Source organism: Aulostomus chinensis, chromosome 6 (assembly GCF_037954235.1).
Source record: "Aulostomus chinensis isolate RoL2024-O1b breed Wild chromosome 6, RoL_Achi_v1.0, whole genome shotgun sequence".
Lineage (NCBI taxonomy): Eukaryota > Metazoa > Chordata > Actinopteri > Syngnathiformes > Aulostomidae > Aulostomus > Aulostomus chinensis.
This window is the reverse complement of record NC_141325.1, coordinates 27,808,785-27,821,771: the sequence shown is the minus strand read 5'-3', so window position 1 is coordinate 27,821,771 and position 12,987 is coordinate 27,808,785.

Below are 12,987 nucleotides of genomic sequence, written 5' to 3'. Positions count from 1 at the left end.
AGAATATTTGAAGAAGTATAAAAGGTAAAAATCTGCAAATTAAAAGAGGGATAATTATATTTGATTGGGTTCTGTAGCCCAAAATATGAATTAATTGAAAGCAGTCAAAAAACACACTCATGAATGACAAAATTTTGACATTTCATGAATCAGAATGCTACATTAACCTAGAATCAAATATGAAAGCTAGAATTCACATTTACACAAGGACTTTACACGATATGCACCTTTCACTGATATTTATATATATGATCAAAAATAGTTGCTGTTTATTTTTTATAATAACGTGTTACATAAGTTTGTTATTTTTTTTTAAATTCAGAGTTTAATCGGTTGATACGGTGGAGGGAAGGTTGATGTGTAATATTTCAACCACAACGTGTACGTTAGCTGACTGAGCCACCTGAGATGAGCCGTTGTGATGAACATTTTTTGCAGCGTGGAAACTGCAGCTGAGTCATTAGCCGTATCGCCGCTATCTCAGTGTATGATGAGACGTGAATTTGTCTGACCTCCCCGGGGCAGCACAAAGGCCTGAATTCAAAAGCGGGGCACCTAGAGGCCAAACTGGCGGCGGTCCCAGCTGAGGAGCACCAGCCAGCCACCACCTGCATACTGCTGCTCGCCCAGTCTACCCCCCCCCCACGCCCCCACCCATTTTGCCCACACACACACACACACACACACACACACACACCCTCCCACCATTTCACCCCCCTCCAATCTCCTCCTCTGACAAGCCTCATCTGCATCTCAGTCATATCCTACTCCCACTCCTAATATCAGGCCGGTCCATCTCATCTGTCCATCACGGCGGCCAGACCCTCGGTGGCAGTAACGCCACGGCCTCAGCTGGGAGCTCTCTCTCTGTCACCGTGCTGTTGCCAAGCAGATTTTTCAGATCAAGCACTGACAATGACGTGCCCAATCTCTGTCTCGCTTTTTTTTTTTCCCCCCTAACTTGTTTGTTTCAAAATTTGGAGGGTGGAACTCTCCCCTGGATATTTTGGGGGAAATGGTGGATGATTTGCTCATTTTTGTGTCAATTCTATTTATGTAATAAAAATCAGAATTTTTGGTCGCAGACAAAGCCTTCCATTAAAACCCTGCTAAATCTTCAAAGAATAAATGTCTCAGCATTTCTAATTGCTTCAAAAACTTAATCACATTGTCACGCTTGTCAGAAAAGCTTATCTTATTAAGCCTGAAAGTACAGTCACTTCATTGTGTAATGAATGCACTTTATCTTTCCCAGAAATATTATATCTCACCCAGATGTTTTACTTCACAAACAAAAGATTCTGAATAAAAACAAGTCAGGTTTCTATTACAGCAAGGTTATTTCTTGTCACAAAATTCTCTCTGACACTTATTTCAGCTGCTGCATTGATATATAAAAAAAAACAAAACCTGAAAGTGAGAGTTATCAATAAGGCTTTGATTATTTGACTTTAACTTCCATTTGTACACACACTTTCTGGCTCAGCCATCACCAGTGTGTTTCTCTCTTGGTTCAATAGTGCCCCCTGGAAAAGAGTTTCTTGTACTGCAGTTGACAAAGCTGTGCGTAAAAACATGGCAGCCCCTTGGACAGATCATTTACGCCTCCACTGAAGCTCTAAACTGGCAACATTAACATCAGAAACCTCAAAAAGGCTGTGAGCAACACTTGCAGCCAGAAAGCTCATTATTATTCACAGCAGAGATCAGGCTGATGATTAATAGTGGCGTGCTGATATCCTAACGATTAGCTCGCACAACAAAAAAAGCTATCTTTATCCTCTGCCGCCATCTAAATTCTCACCTCTGTTATGATGTTTGCAATTCATTTCCCGTCAAACTCAGATGTCACAACCCTCGTGACCTTTGCCCTTGACTGAAAACAATATCAAAACATTGTGCTGGGAAGACTGCAGAGCCAGACGGGGAGCACTGGGATGCCAGCTCTAGACAATAAGAGAGATGGTAGAAATCCTCCTCCCAGCTGTAGACCCTGTCCTATCCTTCTCCTGAATTCCTGAGCTGTCTGGAGGAGCCCTCGGGGGGCTGGCAGAATGGCAGGGCGCATTGTGGGAGTCTGTCGTGTTTCTGTAAGCCCGTGCGGGGGTCCTGGTAGGGGGGGGAGGGGAAATAGGTTTGCTTTCTTGGGATTGTTTGATAACGCTGCATTTCTGACCCCCTCATGGTCCCACTGTCTCTGCTGCAGCGTCTGACTCATGTGAAGGCATCTGCGGCCCTTTCGACCTGTCTTTTAGATCCATGCCAAGACTAATTCACGGGCGTGTTGTGGGTGACAGAGTTTGACACCAAGAATCGGCTTCCAAGGTGCACTAATGGGAGGGTTCACGTAAGGTTAGAGGGCTTAACTACTGCGCTAACCTTGATCACCAAAGTAATTATGAGGAGGGAGGGGCCCAGAACATGCCTGAGGCGATAGACGTGACAGAATAGAAGAGCCAAGAGTGTATGTGTGTGTGTGTGTGTGTGTGTGTGTGTGTGTGTGTGTGTGTGTGTGTTTGTTTGTTTGTTTGAACGGCGTGGGTGTGTGCACTTCCAGTCAGACATAAGCACCATTTGAATATTTCATGTACGAATCGAGTACAGACTTTACTGAAATGAAAGGTTAAATATTTTGACTTTTTTTCGTAGATGCCGATGATGAACCTGTGGCTCTGCTGAATTTGCTACATAAAATGAAGCAGAATGTAAATCACTGAGCGGTCACAGATGTGGAGTCTTTCTTGAAAGTGAAAGAAATATTTCTGATGGAAACCAAATCTTTTGCATTTGCTGGTTCAGCAGAAATACCAAACAACTGGAAGGAAAAAACTTGGCGATTGTTCTGTTTCTTTGAAGTTCAACAGATTCCTGCAATGAAATAAATACACAATTTGTTTTGTTTTTCAGCAGATGATTAGAACAGAAGTGTAAGGTGAAGTGTGAGTGTGTGATGCTGTCATACCGCGTGAGAGTTGACTTGTCGTATCGCGTGTGTTCATCAACACGGCCAAGCTCTCCTCTGGGTGCAGACCCCCGGCTCTGTGTGCAGGACTAGCTCGGCCTCTGAGGGGGCGGTTCTGGAGGCGATCCATTATCAGTAATGGGTCAGGGTCACACAATGGGGGCACTTTGTCAGATCTGTTGGGGATGCACTGCGGTAGGCAAACGGGGGGCTTTGATCTTTGTGCGTATGCTCAGCGGAGTGTGCCATGTCTGAAAACTGATCTGCTCTCTGACATTTCCCTCCCATAACCATCTGAGCACCCATATATCTTTGCTAAAAAGAAAATACATTGAAAAAAGATTGATCTGGTCGAGGATTGACTGGCCTGCTTACAGACTCGTGCTTCTAACAACCAGTGCGGATAATATCTTTGTTCTTGCTTTTGTCTTCCCATTGAATTAAAGATAAATAGGCTGTTAACAGTTGGTGTGTGTGTGTGTGTGTGTGTGTGTGTGTGTGTGTGTGTGTGTGTGTGTGTGTGTGTGTGTGTGTGCGCGTGTGTGTGCCTGTGCGTGCATGTGTGTGTTTCGCAGATCGGAGCCTGGACAGCCTGGTGTTTGTAGTTTTTGTAGTCCTGAGGGCCCCTGGTGGGTGTGCTCACTTTAAAGGGCCCAGTGAACTGTGAGGACTTGAGACATGAGACCGTGCCGCCCAACTGGCCCCAGGACACGGGTTCACCCGGAGAATGTGAGCTGAGCAGGGGAACTGGGCCGAGACGGGCTCCCACAAACCTCCGCTCCATTCCACAAGACGACAAGAGCTACGCAGCTGTAGTCAGAGGTGACATTGTTCTGATGCACATGAGAAAAGTGTCTGCTGATTAGGATTGTAGATTTAATTATGAGTTATTAATTATCAGCTCCTGTACCAGAGAATTCAATCAATTATTGAATATGTGGAAAAGCCAGCCAGACTCCTCAGGCTGCTTAAAGTCTATTATTACATATTTATTTATATTATTGATGTATTTTTCTATGGTGTGGGTAGCTAAAGTCGCATTTAGGCTCATAACAGAATTGATTCAAAGTACATCCAGGGAACAAATTTCTAGAAATCGTACAGAACTAAAAAGGAACATTTTTATGGTTTGTTTTCTCTTAAAAGTTTTGTTTAAAAATGGGACAAAATTTAAAAAGTCGCCTCTGTTTTCGATATCACGCTGTCCATGAAACAGAGGCAATAAATAACATCATAAGCTAAACCATAAGGTTTGTTTCATTTTGAAAAAAAAAAAAAGTCCCAGTTAATCTTTTTTTTGAAGGAGTGCCTTTGACAGCTTGTATTTTGTACATACTGTATAAAGATGACCAGCTAATTGTTTTCAGATTAATCTCCAGCAGATCACTTTCTCAACCACTAACAGCGTACGTGTGATTTATTTTTAGCCGGGGAGATAGATTGAGGAAGCTCTTGTAGATTGCACCATCCCAGGAGAGAAAAACCGAGAGTGCAGGAGTAAAGCAGACCCCAGCTGAGAGTCGATATCAGGTTATGATGTTTGCTGTTTCAACATGAGCCTCTCTTCTTCTCTTCTCTCCTGTTGTTTCTTCTCCCCTTTCAGGGTAGACAGACAGAGCCTGGGGGTTGTATCTCCCCAGCTGGGATCTTAAGTTCAGCTCAGAGGAGGAAAAATACCAACATTGTTGTCTTTTTTTGATGCATTTCCTTCAATTCACCTCAATTTCACATTATCCACTGGACGATTCCCATCACATGGCTTTGTTGTTGTAATTTAGACTGAGGTCCCTTTAATTTAACCTTCTTTTTCTTTTTTTGTGCTGGTTCATTCATAGGTCAGAGGTTATGAAAACAATGTCCGCGCAAGTTACTGAACTGGGTACAGAAGCATACTCATCGTGGGGTAAGAGGCAAAAGGTACACAGCATATTGAAGAAGCACGAAGAGATGGCTTTGCAGAATAGGTCTGATGTTGATGTAGTAAACCACAGATCTGAGACACAAACAAGCAATCTGTCCAAGACACAGAGTAAAAAAAGCAACAGCAATATTTCCCTTTTTTGTTCACAAAGCAGCATTCAGGTTGCGCTCTGGGTGAGGTCTGACGGATGTCAATTAAAGGGCTATTTAAATATTTAAGCAACAAAGTTTCAAGTCATCCCTTGGGTGCAGTTATGGAGGGGGGGTAATGCAGCCTCAGCTCTCCAAGGAGCAGCTGAAAGCCAGGCAGGCAGGCAGGCAGCACGGATAGTTGGGAGGCATCACGGCTAGAGTTACAGTGTGAATTAAAGCTGACACTAAGAAGCGCTCCACACAATGACCTGCAGAAAACAGCAGACAAAAGAGCCTATTTTCAGGCAGGACAAAGGGGAGGTTAGTGGAGATACCTGAGCCCGGCCTGGCCTAGTCAGCGTGTCTGTGGACACATGGCTGGTGCCGCAGGACCACCGCAGATAGACCCAGCAGAAGAAGAACACAATGAAAAGCACATTCCTGCACAGCCATAACACCAGGACAGACATGTGACACACACACACACACGCGCGCACACACACGCACACACACACACACACATACACACAGTAATATACTCACATCCTGAGCACGCGCTGTAATTTGTAAAACATCATTTTTGATATTCGTATCAGTGTTGTCAGTGCTTTGACTGATGGTGGGCTGGGTTTCTGGTCTCTGTCTCATATGTGTGCAAACACTTGACAGAGACACACACACACACACATATACACACACACACAACATGATTTCATAGCAGCTAAAAAAAGAGAGACGTCAGCGGTCTCTTATGTCCCTGGAGGAGTTAGTCATCTGAAAGGATATTTAACCTTTCCAAAATATCGTTTTCTCTGCAACAAAAGTTACTCAATCATCACTATAGACAATCTGTGATGGAATTTACATGACCAAAATACCTGCGAGAACACCTCAGCACTCTCCTCGCAGCGCCCAAACCCACCCGTCTCCGCCCGTGTGAGTGCTGGGGAATTCCACGAGAGTTTGCGCTATCACCCTTCATCTGTTGTCACTCCGGCCCTCAGCATGCTTTCGCCTCTGTCCTAATCCCCCACTTCATCTGAAAGTCAGGATGACAGCTAGGGCTCTTGTTCTCACTCACTGTTGTGATTTCAACAGCATCCACCTGTTCTTGAAGTGGGGAGGCTGCAGGTACACATGGAATAGAGGAAACTGGAATCTCCATGCAGGTGAACTTGAAAATGTCTATTTTGTGAATATAATATTCCTCCCCTACAGCTTCCAAACTGAGTTATCTAAATAATTGATATACCTTTTTTTTTTTCATCATTTGATCCCAGCCAAGCTGACGGTGGCTGAAGTAATTACTTTCTGTAGACATGTCCCAGGGTGTAAAATGTCCAGGCTACATTTTTAAATTGTCACTCAGCTCGCTCGCCGGCGTCTCTATCTCTCCAGTCCAGTTTGTACTCTCTCTTTCAGCTGTGCAGGAGAGACTCCAGTAAAAATGTTGAAATTACTGCCGAACGCTCTCAAGCTCACCACTTAGCCGGGGTAAAAGTTTGCAGTCAACATGTGAACAATGTGGCAGCAAACAATGGTCAATAGAAACTACAGAAGCCTTGGCTTTTAAATTTTAATTAAATTGGAGGCAACAACACAAGGGTTTTAAGCTGAAATGACACATTCGTCGCTTAATGAGCTGTCAGGATTGACGAAAAGAAAACCAGAGGATGACATGAATAGTGAATACTGTTCACTGCTGTTAAAAAGAATTGCAATGACAATAAAGCCTGTGCATTACCTCTTTACATCGGCTAAGTAGAATGAGATTTATTCAGTTATATGGATGGAAAAATAGTTACATGCCCAAGACTTGTAAGAAATATTAACTTTATCACTAATTCTTTATCAGGCTGCATAAGAGCCATTCCTCCGTTATACACAGGCTTCAACATAAGGTTTCATGTTAAATGTAAAGCGTGGCAGTAGCGCTGCAGCCTGAGGAGCCCCAGCAGGAAACCAGCAGCTTATATGTCTCCGGTCTCCACTGATTAACATGGATAACTTTGACCCAAAGAACGGGTGAGGATTCCTGTCTAATTGAATTACTGTCAGTCTCCTCGCTTCCAAATATTGTCTTGAACTTATACCCCTCTCTGTGTCCAGAATCTATTTACATTGAACATACTATATATGCTAGAAGGGTTTCTTCACCCTTTTACTTAACTGCAGATTTATTTTAGGCTCTGGCATAGACAATTATTGTTTTACTTAATCTAGAATAAAAGAAAATGGCAGCAAACCTCCCACACGAGACGCCTGAATCGTCTCAACATGTGTATAAAGGCACAAATTTATTATGATAAATGTTACGAATTACAAATGTTACAAAAAATACTGATTAAGGATTAAATGTACAAAAGGACATTTACTCCTTCGTACAGAACAAATGATGATGCAAATATTTTGAATTTCATCAGCTGAGGCACTGGACAATTCCAGTCAGTGTTTGTGCAGTGGAAGCTTCAGTTCTCTGCATCTTTCTTGAGTCTGCTGAATTCTGGTCTCAGCCTGGAAAATATCTGTGATGTCACAAATCATGCGCGCTGGCCTGCCTCTTAAACTCCGTGAGCATGAAACCACTTTATCTGTCAAACTGCACATCTACACGGTGAAGCTCAAATATTCTGTAGCAACACGAAGAAAAACATTTTCCAAACTGAACATTAATATTTATGTTGCATGCAATAAAAGTACCGCACATGCTGCTTTTTGGAAATAAAATCAAAGTGGGTTTCGGCTGAAGATGCAGCCAGCTTGGAAGGACTCTCGCCTGAACTAAGCACCTGCTGAGTTTGTGAGTGAAAGACGCTGCTTTAAAGGGCAAACAATATGTATTCAATAAAAGTTAACATGAGGCATGCGGTTCTGAAAAGTAAACCTCTGATCTGGAGGACAAGGAGGACAGAGTTTGATGGCAGAGGGCCTGTGTTAAATCCACAGTTATGTCACATATTGCATTGCTTAGGAATGAGGTGCAAAAACATGTCTGCCGGCTCTCAGAACCCAAAAGCAGGAGGACTTATGTGCCGTTTCACGCATGTTATCCATTTTGCATCATAGGCAAACACAAGATAGAGATCTCTCAGCAGTAAGGATCCCCAGTGGATATAAAGCTTTGTTCTCGTTTCCCTCTTTGCATTTCACATGGACATTGAAGTCACAGTGAATGTTCTATTAAATATGCACCTCCAGAGTGTCCGTGTCAGATTCCAAAGTGGACGGTCCAAGATTTATGGCCCCATTGACCATCATTTCTCTGCTGCTTCCTCAAGAGAACCTGCCACAGGCTGCACGCCAAATGCTTAAAAATTTAAAGAGGTGATGAAGAAACTATCCAGAGGAGACAAAAACACATCAGTTATGTCACAATGAGACTTTTCTCTCGCTTCCTTCCAGCATCTTCTTTCTTTTCACCCTGAACACATAGAGCAAACCATTTGAACTAGATTTTATATTAAGACAACACACAGCGGGGGTTATGAAGCTGGGGAAGATCAGCAAAAACATTCTCTGTAAAAATCCCCAAAAGACCTCCTGCATAGTGTTTGCATGAAATGAAGAGTTTTACATGCCAAGGTTACAAAGCAGAGATAGTGGAAATGTCATTGTTTGTGATGTGAACTTCTGCCTGTACAGGCTGCAGAGAGCGCGAGGCTCCAGGGCGGCGAAGCGAGGACAGACTTGTTTTTCCTCTGGTCGTTTGCTGCAAGCTGAACACCTGCATTCTTTCCAGGTTCTCTGGAGGACTCAGAATTTGACCTCCATGTACGAGCAAAAGGGTATCCAGATCCTTCAACGTGTCAGGATGCCACATAATTCTGTTTTTTTCTGACATGCTCCCTCTCTCTCCGTAGAGGATTGGATAGAAAAAAAAAGCCTCTCTAAAAGTGGTGAGGCAGACCTACTAGACTTTCTAAGAGCAAGAGAGGAAGTAAGAATTCCCACCACAGCGCTCTGATTTGTCCACACTTACTGCTAAACAGATAAAGTGCTGTGACAACACCTCTGGAGTGTCTCATAAATGTTGTGTATTGACCTTAAAGCATTTGCTGACCACAAAGATGAACAGGAGGGTATTTCTCCAGTGAGTAGGAGATGAATTTCTCTGGCCGGCACACAGGATCACTGTTGGGCACTCAGGGCTGACCTTCCACTACAGCACCTTCCATTGCTCCAGGCCTTAATGAGGAATATCTCTCCTTTGCAGGATGGATAGAGTTCCAGCACCCTCTCCTCTCCAGGGACTGACCCAACCTGGGGAACAGGGGGCTTTCATGGAAGATCACAGGTGCTTATATACAAAATGGCAATTTTCTTCTTCCATAATTCCATGTTACTGCATTACCAGATCTTATCATAAGGCCAGTATCTCATTCCTGAGGTTTTAGACGTTAATGAAAGATGCTTTGCCTCTGGCCACTGGGGGCTAAATCAACAAGCCTGGGATTCCTGTTGGCCTTTGTTGGGGAATACCAAAGGCTGAGCTGAGGTCAGAGACAAAGCATGAAGCTGAAGATGGAAATGCTGTGACCAAAAACAGCTTGCATGAAATCCTGAGTAAAGTTGCAAGCTGCAAATATATTGTTTGTTGTATCTTTCCGAGCAGGTCCTGTCAGAACACACAGTTACATAAACAGCCAAATATCAAAATGAATGACCTATAACTGTCCAAAATGAATGGCAACATTATTCTTGTCAATGCAAAACTGAAACATTTTAATAATTACTGCTGTGTCCTCAGTGTGCCCTGGAATCAAACTAAAACAACCTGGACCATATGTGTTGAGGATATGTAATTTCAGCCACTTAGGATGATTAAAAAGAGATCATATTGAATATCACTTCTAGGGGGGGGGGGGGGGAGAGAGAGAAAGCGAGAAAGAAATAAAGAAGAGATTTGTTTGTCAGTCAATTCCGGCCCACTCAATCTCCTTAGCTCTCTGAATGAGGGGGGTGAGGGTCAGGGTCAGCTTTCTGTAAATCTTCTGATGAAATGTTGACAAAACAGCCAATTTTCTGTAATTTTCCTGCAGCCCTCTTTCAGCAGCTTACTCACTCAGAACCCCTTCATTTTCAACAGCAGCACACTGCGACCTTTGACATGTATCCCGGCCCTGACTTCTTTGGCCTGGCAGAAAGACGTAACAGTTGTGCCTCTTAGATCAGGTGGACGCCGTTTAAGAAGCCCGCTTCATAAAGGATGCCTTTGTCTCTCAAACCTGCTCTCTTGGGCCCCAGTAAAAGGATAAGAAATGTAGTTAATAGCTCAGGAGTGGCCTAATCATCAGCTGCCATTACTGGTCCAATATCAGCAGAGATGACAGACTTATCAATAACAAAGGCCCAGCTGAAGCCTCCGCCGCTCCGTCATTTTGATCTTTGCTCCACTAATCAGAGCTTTCATTTGAGCTAAGCACCGGGCAGCACACCTCTCATTCTCTTCATGCTGTGCCAGATATCACTCATCTTTACAAGCCACTCCGTATTCCCTCAACCCCAGGCCACCATTCCCACAAATTGGCTTAATTTCTCAAGCAAATATATGACACATCTGAGAGCTCATTATCCTTGCAATGTAAGTGTACTTACTGGTAAGAGTCTCTGACTGGAGCCCAGTTGATTTCAAAATGAATCCAAGATAAATCAAACTGACCATCCCCGTCATCCTCGTGGAATCTAAATATTTCACTTGCTTGCGTTGTGCTTGTTTTAATAGTTTACTGTCCGTCGAAGCATGAACTGAAACATGAAAGTGTATATGCAGTGTACAATTATTAATAAAAGACTCTCAACCCGGATAATTATCATTAGCCTCAGAGAGCAAATCGCCTTTATTATAAGATCATAGAAGGAAAAAGAAGATGATTTAAAGGGTAATAAGCATAGTTTAATCTCAATATTTCTCTTGTTCATTCTTCCACAAAGCAGACACAGAAACCTGAGAGGACCAGAGAGGTGCTCCCGCACCTGGACGGGCAGCCCCTTTCATTTACAGTCACGGTGAGGAGCAGGCACTGACTGACTCAGACACCTGCTACTGGGAAATATGGTCTCCATCAGTGAGCGACGGACTATTTCTGGGCAGGAACACTGGGCGACCATTGTTCTCCCGGGCACTGACAGCCCAGGTATTCTGGGACTCTTGGCACACACGGACCACAATGTGATATTCATGTTAAGCTTAAAATTCGTTCTGCTTATTCAACATTACACCAGAAAAACACAGACCCGTGTTTGTTGACTGAAGAGCATTTCATATTGCAACAAAAGTGCAACAAAAATACTGTTATACTATTATGTGCATTCTTGGCCTGTTATCGTTACTATTGTTGTCATTATCATGATCTTCGTTGCTATTAGTGGTCAGTCCCACAGGTTATATAACTCTTTTGCAGACAATGACTAAATTCATAAATATATCCAATGCTCTCAGGCTCAGAATCAAACAGTGGAGCTCCTTATTCCTTCAGTTTGATACATGATACATGCACACAAATCATCTGGTCTCTGCTCCTATAGTCTTATACTGGGCCAAGGGGTTTTAGGATTTTGCAATGTCATCTGGGATTAAAAGGGAGCAGCACATCAGAGCCCCAGGCCATACCACCTGGACCCCCTAAACAATCCCTGGAACTGCCCCACTCAAAATCAGCCCCATTAACGTACTGCCCAATAATTCCTGGTCAAGCAAATGACGCCGGGCTAACAAAGCCCCATTTGAGGACAGATTACAACTTCAACAGGAAACCCTTTGATTGTGAGTTTGTTTGAAATGCTATCAATGCCATGATCACTCCTGCAGTGGATCAGCAAAACAATCTCTAATCACCATACCCTGGCTGCACCTTCAGCTGTGCATCAGCCTCCTGAAAGGGAAAAAAAAGCACGTCAGGTTGGTTGAGAATAGAGGAGTAACTTGTTTAACAGGGAGCACGTGCAATGACGAAGCGATTCCTCTCCCTGTGTTGATCATCCACCTGCACACAGATTAGGTCAGATATTCACCTGAGCTGCCAACCTGTCACTCACGCTCAAAAAAAGGAGGGAGAAAAAAAGAAACACACACACACAGCACACATTCATCCCTCTGCACTACAAGAATCACTTATAAAGTACTATAACAGTGTAAGGGACAAAAGTTTGCTTGTTCTTCCCAGCAACAGAAGAGAAAATCCCCTAAAATACAAATATACAAGGACAAAAATGGAGATGTGTGGCCAAGTGACTGTTTGAGATTACAATACATCGGCAGTTCTGCTTTTACTTCAAGCCCCACCTATTCATACTCTTATGTTTCCTAAATTATTTTGTGCAATCATTTTATTCTTCTCTAATAATCTCTTTGAAATGCATTAATGAAAACCCAACAAAAGCACTCTGTGTTATACAGGCAGGGGCACTGGAATTGAATAAGTCAAATTAAAGCAGCCAGGTCATTGAACAGTTTCAGGATGTGTCTTCAAGAGTTGTCGCTACAACCAAGCCTGGCATCAGCTTGCCAAATGGAGCATCTCAAACAGGCAATATTGTTGGTTTTTACAGTATCAGTAGGTCATTATTTTAGTGTTTTTATACACTACATATGATTTAAACAGATTCTTTCCATCATAGTTTTAGATTATTATTCTAGTCCTCTAAAAAAAAAAAAAAAACCACTTCCCTCACAAAAAGTGAGCTTACACTTGAAAGCATTTTGTAGCCCAACAGAAAGCCCTCATGACTCACACACGGGCCCTGAGCCAGCACTTGAGAAACAATGCTAAACAGTATATTCATATATAAATAGAATGAGTTAGTTAAAAAAAAAAAAAAGCATACACAGGTGATGTAAAATGATATAAAACATCACACGTCCAATTTGTGCATTCGTGCAAAGTGCTTATTCGTTAAATAATAACATCTTGAGCGCTCCAGATTTTATTCTGAGAATATAAGAGATTATCACAGCAAACAAACATCTTGGCCGA